This window comes from Heloderma suspectum, chromosome 1, assembly GCF_057233095.1.
Source record: "Heloderma suspectum isolate Gila_16-S chromosome 1, 16-S_ref, whole genome shotgun sequence".
Classification (NCBI taxonomy): domain Eukaryota; kingdom Metazoa; phylum Chordata; class Lepidosauria; order Squamata; family Helodermatidae; genus Heloderma; species Heloderma suspectum.
This window is the reverse complement of record NC_139458.1, coordinates 375083820-375090931: the sequence shown is the minus strand read 5'-3', so window position 1 is coordinate 375090931 and position 7112 is coordinate 375083820.

Here is a 7112-nt window from a genome sequence, read left to right as displayed (position 1 = left end):
ACAATTAGGGAATGGGAATTGGTCAGTGAGTAAGGGGGTCTCACTGGTCGACACAAGAGGATTTTACACACCACGCACTTTGCTACTGGTCTGGGCACCCGGACGGTCAACGGTATGCTTCAGAAACCGCAGTAGCCACTCACACAATCATCATTCTCTCTACTGCATCTATATGTCCCTGCCACCCACTTTTCCCACTTTTTACCAGAGCGGAAAACGGCTTCCCCAGCTTCCTCAGCTTCCTACTGAGTACTGGCGTGCTGGGTACTGGCGCCCACTCGGGGGTGTGATCAGGCCCCCCTTCTACCCGCAAGGAGTAGGTTCTTTTGTATACGTATACCACCAACACTGACCTTCTTCATAAGGCGGGGCCCTCTTTTTTTCTGCCCAGTGGCCTTTCTCCCTAAAGGCGGGGCCCTCTTTTTCCCATATACTTGCCTTTCTCCTGAAGGCTTCCAATGTGGGTTTCAACTCATTTGCAGCTGCAATACAGGCAGGGCTCAAGTTCCTTCCTCCGCTTCCCAAGGTTCTCTTGCTGCTCGCTACCGTTTGGGCGATCCTGGTGCAGGCTTTCTCCCATTCACTCGACAAAAAGGTCGGTGGCGCCAAGAAAGGGAGGCATGCGCCGAGCTCGTCCTCCTGGTGCGGCGATCAAGAGCAGGCAACTGCCACCTGTCTGGCTCAGAGCCTGCCACATCCGAGTCACGGCACCATTTATGTTGCAGAACCCAGAGTCAGAGAGACTACAGAGTGAAGGAAAAAGAGATTCTTTATTTAACGCGCGGGCTTAAGGCTGGAATCATTTCCAAAGAGCCAGAAGCCCCGAAATACATCAGCACATTGGTTTTATAGACATTGTGACACATATGAAATGGCTCCTCCTCCCCCTCCCGCGTGGGGTTGCAGTCCTCAACATTTCTTCTCCCAGCACTATTGTTTATAATACAAGAACTGGGTTATAGGGTAGCCATGATAAGGAGAGAACAGAAGAGAACAGCAGAGACCAAGATATACAACTGTATGACCTTTGACAAGAGAAGGAATTCCTGTGTCTCATCAGCTTACAACAATATATTCAAGGGAGAAAGAGCTCAGCAAGAACATGAAGCATGAGACTGCATGAGGCTACTTAGTCTGACCCCTGATATGGCTGCTACACAGAGACACAGCACAGTGACAACAAAGGTCCGCATAGTTCAAGCAATGGTATTCCCCATAGTAACCTATGGCTGCGAGAGCTGGACCATAAGGAAGGCTGAGCGAAGGAAGATGTGGCTTTTGAACTGTGGTGCTGGAGGAAACTTCTGAGATTGCCTTGGACTGCAAGAAGATCAAACCAGTCCATCCTCCAGGAAATAAAGCCAGACTGCTCACTTGAGGGAAGGATATTAAAGGCAAAACTGAAGTCCTTTGGCCACATCATGAGAAGACACGATACCCTGGAGAAGATGCTGATGCTAGGGAAAGTGGAAGGTAAAAGGAAGAGGGGCCGACCAAGGGCAAGATGAATGGATGATATTCTTGAGGTGACGGACTCGACCTTGGGGGAGCTGGGGGTGGTGACAGCTGACAGGAAGCTCTGGCGTGGGCTGGTCCATGAAGTCACAAAGAGTCAGAAGTGACTGACCAAATAAACAATACAATGCGAAGAGAAAAGTCCCTGGAAAAGACCCTGATGCTGGGAAAGATTGAAGGCAAAAGGAGAAGGGGACGGCAGAGGATGAGATGGCTAGATAGCATCATCAATGCAATGAATATGAACTTGAGCACACTCCAGGAGAGAGCGGAGGACAGAAAGGCCTGGCTAGCATGCTATGATCCATGGGGTCATGAAGAGTCGGACATGACTTAACAACTGAACAACAACTATAACCAGGATCAGCATAACTTCTCAAGTTCCTGTGATGCCACCATGTATGATGAAGCAACACTTGCCAGTATCTTGAGACAACACACATCTAATACATCAATGAACTGTTACTTTGACTATTTCAAACCTTTCTCCTCAGAAATCAAGCCTTACTTTAGTGGTCAGATTGTTTGGCGTTGTTCTCTAAAAGTTCTACTCATTGTCTTCATTAGTGTGATTTCATACTGTTTTGTGAGTAGTTTTATCTTTTTTGCACATTTGCTGTCCGTCAATATCTCACAGATGAATGGCTAAGGAATTGTTTCGAAGGCATTCCCACATAGGCATTCAGTCACCAAACCTAGGTGCCAGAGCCAGACTGAGAACCTGTTCCCATGTTTTTTTCCCCTCCACTTCCATCTTTATGATGTCTGTAGGGAAGCACAGAGAACATGGCTGAAGGTTTCTGCAGTGGTCATACATAAATTTGACACATGCTATTAGCAAGGTTTTGGAAAACCATTATTGCACAAGTCACCTAGGACTGAACAATTGCATTCCTGAAACTCAGTAAAAAGATTCAGTGCAAAACCTAAAACAATACTGTGCATGATCTATGGCATGTTTCTAACTGGTAGTTACTATTCAGACCACATTTTTGGAGGCAATACATTTTCTTAAGTTGACATTCCGATTTTTTTAGCTGGGTTTTTGTTAGCATCTTGAGTCATTGCTAGTAACATAAATGTTGCCAGAGGACTTTTTGTGTGCCCTATTAGATACCTTTACTTAAATCTTCACAGGCACACTGTGTATATGTAGAAGAAACCAATAATTTCATTTTGGGGGCAGCAGACAGGAGCTGATACCTTTATCATGTGGTACCTTTAAATGTGATGGTTATCTCTATGATAATAGACAGGCATAGTTACATCAGCCAGAGATAATAAAGTGACAGGAAAATGACAGAACACTGATTTGGCCTTGCCTGTGGAATAATATGGGCAAATGATACCTTGTCGATTCATTCTCTAGTAATCTCAAATTCTTCATATTCATCAGCTTCAAAAACTGACAGTTACTAAACAAAAGCAATACCAGAAAACAAAAACATAGGTTACAAAGAGTAATAAAGATGTACTAAATAAAAATATTGGATATTTTTTTCAGCTGCCCTAGTGAAAGAGACAATTTCCCAGGAAATTACTTCATTACAATTCAAGCTGTGTCTGAAAAAAAAAGAGTTGTGTTAGATAGGGGTCTGCATCCAATTCAGGTGAAAAACAAATTCTGAGGCAAAACAACCCACTTTGGAGAAATTGGAACACCTCTGGATGACCTTGGTCCAAAGCAGCCCTAAGTGAGCTGGGCTGGTCCCAAAGCTTTTGACCCACCTTGGAGCTTTAGAGTGTAGGGATGTCACGGGAGTCAGAGAGGGGGCGGAGTCTGAGGGATTCTCCCCAACCCCCCAGCCTAGCTTCCTGAACTCCTGTCCATGGACTGCCACCACTTACCCGCGCTGTTTGGTTCTCTGGGTGAGTTTCTGGGCAGTCCGCAGGCGCCTGATGAGCACCTCAGCGAGCCGCCATTTGCATAGAAATGGCAGGTCATTGTTTTCCATAGAAGACATCTTACACAAATGGCAGCTGTAAAGTGGCCATGTATGCAAGACTACAGGCATGAATGGGCCATTCACACCAGTAATCTTGCATACATGGCTGCTTTACTGCTACCATTTGAGTAAAACATCTTTTATGGAAAAAAACAAGCTGCCATTTCTATGCAAATGGCGGCTCACTGAGGAGTCGGGCACCCACACCCGCTTGTTGGGCACCTGCAGACCATCCAGTAGCTGCCCAGGCAGCGAAACAGGGGTGGGTAAGTGGCAGCATTTCAGTGAGCTGCACACAGGGGAGTCACAAGTGGTTCATCCATCCCTGTCCAAGAGTGGCTTTGAATTTTGTAAGCCAAATTTGACACTAGGGATGGTGCAAGTGTCCGATTCCATCCAGGAATCAGGCAGAATCCCACCACCACCCACATCCCTGAGCCACACTCATCAAGCCTCTGCCCCCACTCACCCCCTACCCATTAAATGACACACAGAGAGTGTTAGAGTAGTTTTTGCTGCACACTATAAAACCGTACCTGCTTGTAAAGCTCTCAGAGCACCACACAGTCAAGCAGAGAGAATATTTGGGTCCTTTTTGCTCCCACTTGCACAGCTGAGATGCTTGGCTAACCACTGTGGCTTTATTTTAACAGGAGCTGGGTGTTGAACTGTCAACAGCAGCATGCCATTCTCCCATCAGTAGGGATCCTAGAGAAATTCAAGACAGACTAAAATGAGCTCAGATTTCTATTTTTGGATTTCTAAGAATCCAACCTGTGGAATCTGCTGCAGAGCAACCCCCTCAGGCCGCACGGAGTCCACGTGCTTTTGGATGATTTTTTTTTTACTTTCTCGAATTGCACACATATAAATTCATAGAAAAATACGTACGTTTCTGCTGAGGAAATGTTAAATGGATGGGGGCCAATATGCGAAACGTTATGTACTGAGGCAAATTATGTAAATACTTATGGAATTATTTGCATATTTTTCCGCATGACGAAAAAAATATTCGCATCTGTCTGTGGGTGGACGACGGAACAAAAGGCGCCTGACTATCTATCTGTGTTGATAGAGCAGATTTTACACAGTCCGTACATCCCTACCCATCGGTGCAGGTGTCCTCGTCTCCTGACATTGCACTTCCTGCTCCCAGCTGACAAAGCCGGAAACACCCAACCCAGCTGCAATGACATGTGTCCTGTCTGGCACAGCAGGTGGAGGATTTGTCATGTGACATGACTTTTTTTTTGTTTGGGGGTCTTTTTGTCATATTGTGTGGCACTGGAAATGCTACTCCTCATCAGCTGAATCTGAAAAGTCCATATTAGGAGTTACTGGGGTGACCTGGGACATTTGATGATAAGATATTTAGTCATGCAGAGCAATGATTAGACTCTGTGGCTTCCTGCAAGACTTCAGCACTTGCATTCTAGGACCATTTTGGAAAGCATCCAATGTGCTTCATCAGGACAATGTATAAGAGTGTCACGAGGGCATCTCCTGGGTGCTTTGCAAACTTCCATAAGCACAACTTCTGCAACATGCCACTGATAGCTAGAAGTGTAATATTTTAGCCCCATCTGTCACTAAGCTCCTGCATTATCACAGCCCTCAAAATTTCATGGATATCATAAAATGTGCCACGAACTGGGACCAATATGTGACATGCAATACATCTTGGTCCCATGCATCCATCCACATAACAAGCTATGTTTGCTTTGCAGGATTTTTCCCTCAAAGGGCAAGCAAACAAGCAAACAAAGAAACTCCTGATATGGTGCTATGGATGAGGGGCACAATCTCCCCACCTCTATAGGTTCTTGTTGTTGTTTATTCGGTCAGTCGCTTCCGACTCTTTGTGACTTCATGGACCAGCCCATGCCAGAACTTCCTGTCGGCCGTCACCACCCCCAGCTCCCCCAAGGTCGAGTCCGTCACCTCCAGAATGTCATCCACCCATCTTGCCCTTGGTTGGCCCCTCTTCCTTTTGCCTTCCACTTTCCCTAGCATCAGCATCTTCTCCAGGGTACCGTATCCCTTCTTCTCATGATGTGGCCAAAGTACTTCAGTTTTGCCTTTAGGTTCTTAGGCATCTATAAACCATTTGGGGTGAAGTACATGTGTAGCAGTGCATGTTTAAAATGTGGACATTGCTGATAATGGATGTATGAAAATTTTATTTCAGTTCGTTAAACACCAGAACTTGCCCTGTTTGCAACCCTATGCAGACATGAACACAAGCGCATTTTTTAAATTACATTTTTATACTGCCCAATAACCAAAGCTCTCTGGGCAGTTCACAGAAATTAAAACCACAAACAGAATAAAATATAAAAGCTTAAAACCACAATATAACAATACAACCAGAATAAAACCTAGCAGCAATGCAGAGATTTAAATACAGATTTAAAACACCAGTGCTAAAAGATTAAGAAGCTAAATGCTAAAATACTGGGAGAATAAAAAGGTCTTCACCTGGTGTTGGAAGGAGAACAACGTAGGTGCCGGGTGAACCTCTCTAGGGAGCTCATTCCACAGCTGGGGGGCTACAGCAAAAAAGGCCCTCCTCCTAGTAGCCACCCGCCTCACTTCCTTTGGCCGGGGACTCCTGGAGAAGAACCCCTGAGGATGATTATAGGGTCTGGGCAGGCATATATGGGAGGAGGCGATCCTTCAGATAACCTGGCCCCAAGCCATTTAGGATTTTGAATGTTAATGCCAGCACTTTGAATCAGGCCCAGACTGGCAGCCAGTGCAGCTGGAAAAGTACTAGCATGATATGATCATGTTGGTCAGTCCCCGTTAACAATGTTGCTGCCCTGTTTTGGATCAGCTGAAGTTTCTGGACCATTTTCAAAGGCAGCCCCACGTATAATGCATTGCAGTAACCCAGATGAGAGGTTGTCAGACCATGGATAACTGTAGCTAGGCTATCTCTGTCCAGATAAGGTTGTCGTTGGTATATCAGCCTAAGCTTTTTCCGGCAAAGCTCACATATTCTCGAGCTTGCAATTGCATTAAAAAAATGTGTTGCTTAGAAAAATGTGCACTTTAAAAATCCGTATTTGTGTGGAGGGGGGAAATATGCATTTTCATGCTTTAGTCAGTGGGGGGAAGGTGCACACTCACCCATATGTACAATTTCCCATTCACAAGAACAACAAAATAGCTCACATCCGGGAATGGGAATGAGGTGAACTTTGAGGAGGAAATCAGAGAACCTCATCTAGCGAAGAACCTCACTGCTTCTTCCATCCCTGCTGAAGATGATCCGAAGAGAGGATGAGCAAACCTCATGCCTATGATGAACGTCTGAAAATATGGCAATAGGCCACTGAATGTACACAATCACCTAATGGTTGTTAACATCCACTAGCGTAACATGTGCATTGATTACACTAAATAAATAAATAGACAGACAAACATCACTCCACAGTTACCCACGTTAGCCAGATGTGGACCAATAACATTCCCTCATGACTGTCAACAATCTCTGCAGCTTATGGCAGTCGCTGTAGCAGTGTTTTAGGATGGAGCCTTTAAAATCTTCTCAGTCCCCACTCAAATAACTGGTAAAATGACTCTTGAACTCAATTGTTCCAGCTGAAAAAGACCCTTTTCCTCTTTGTGAGAGAGAGAGAAGAAAAA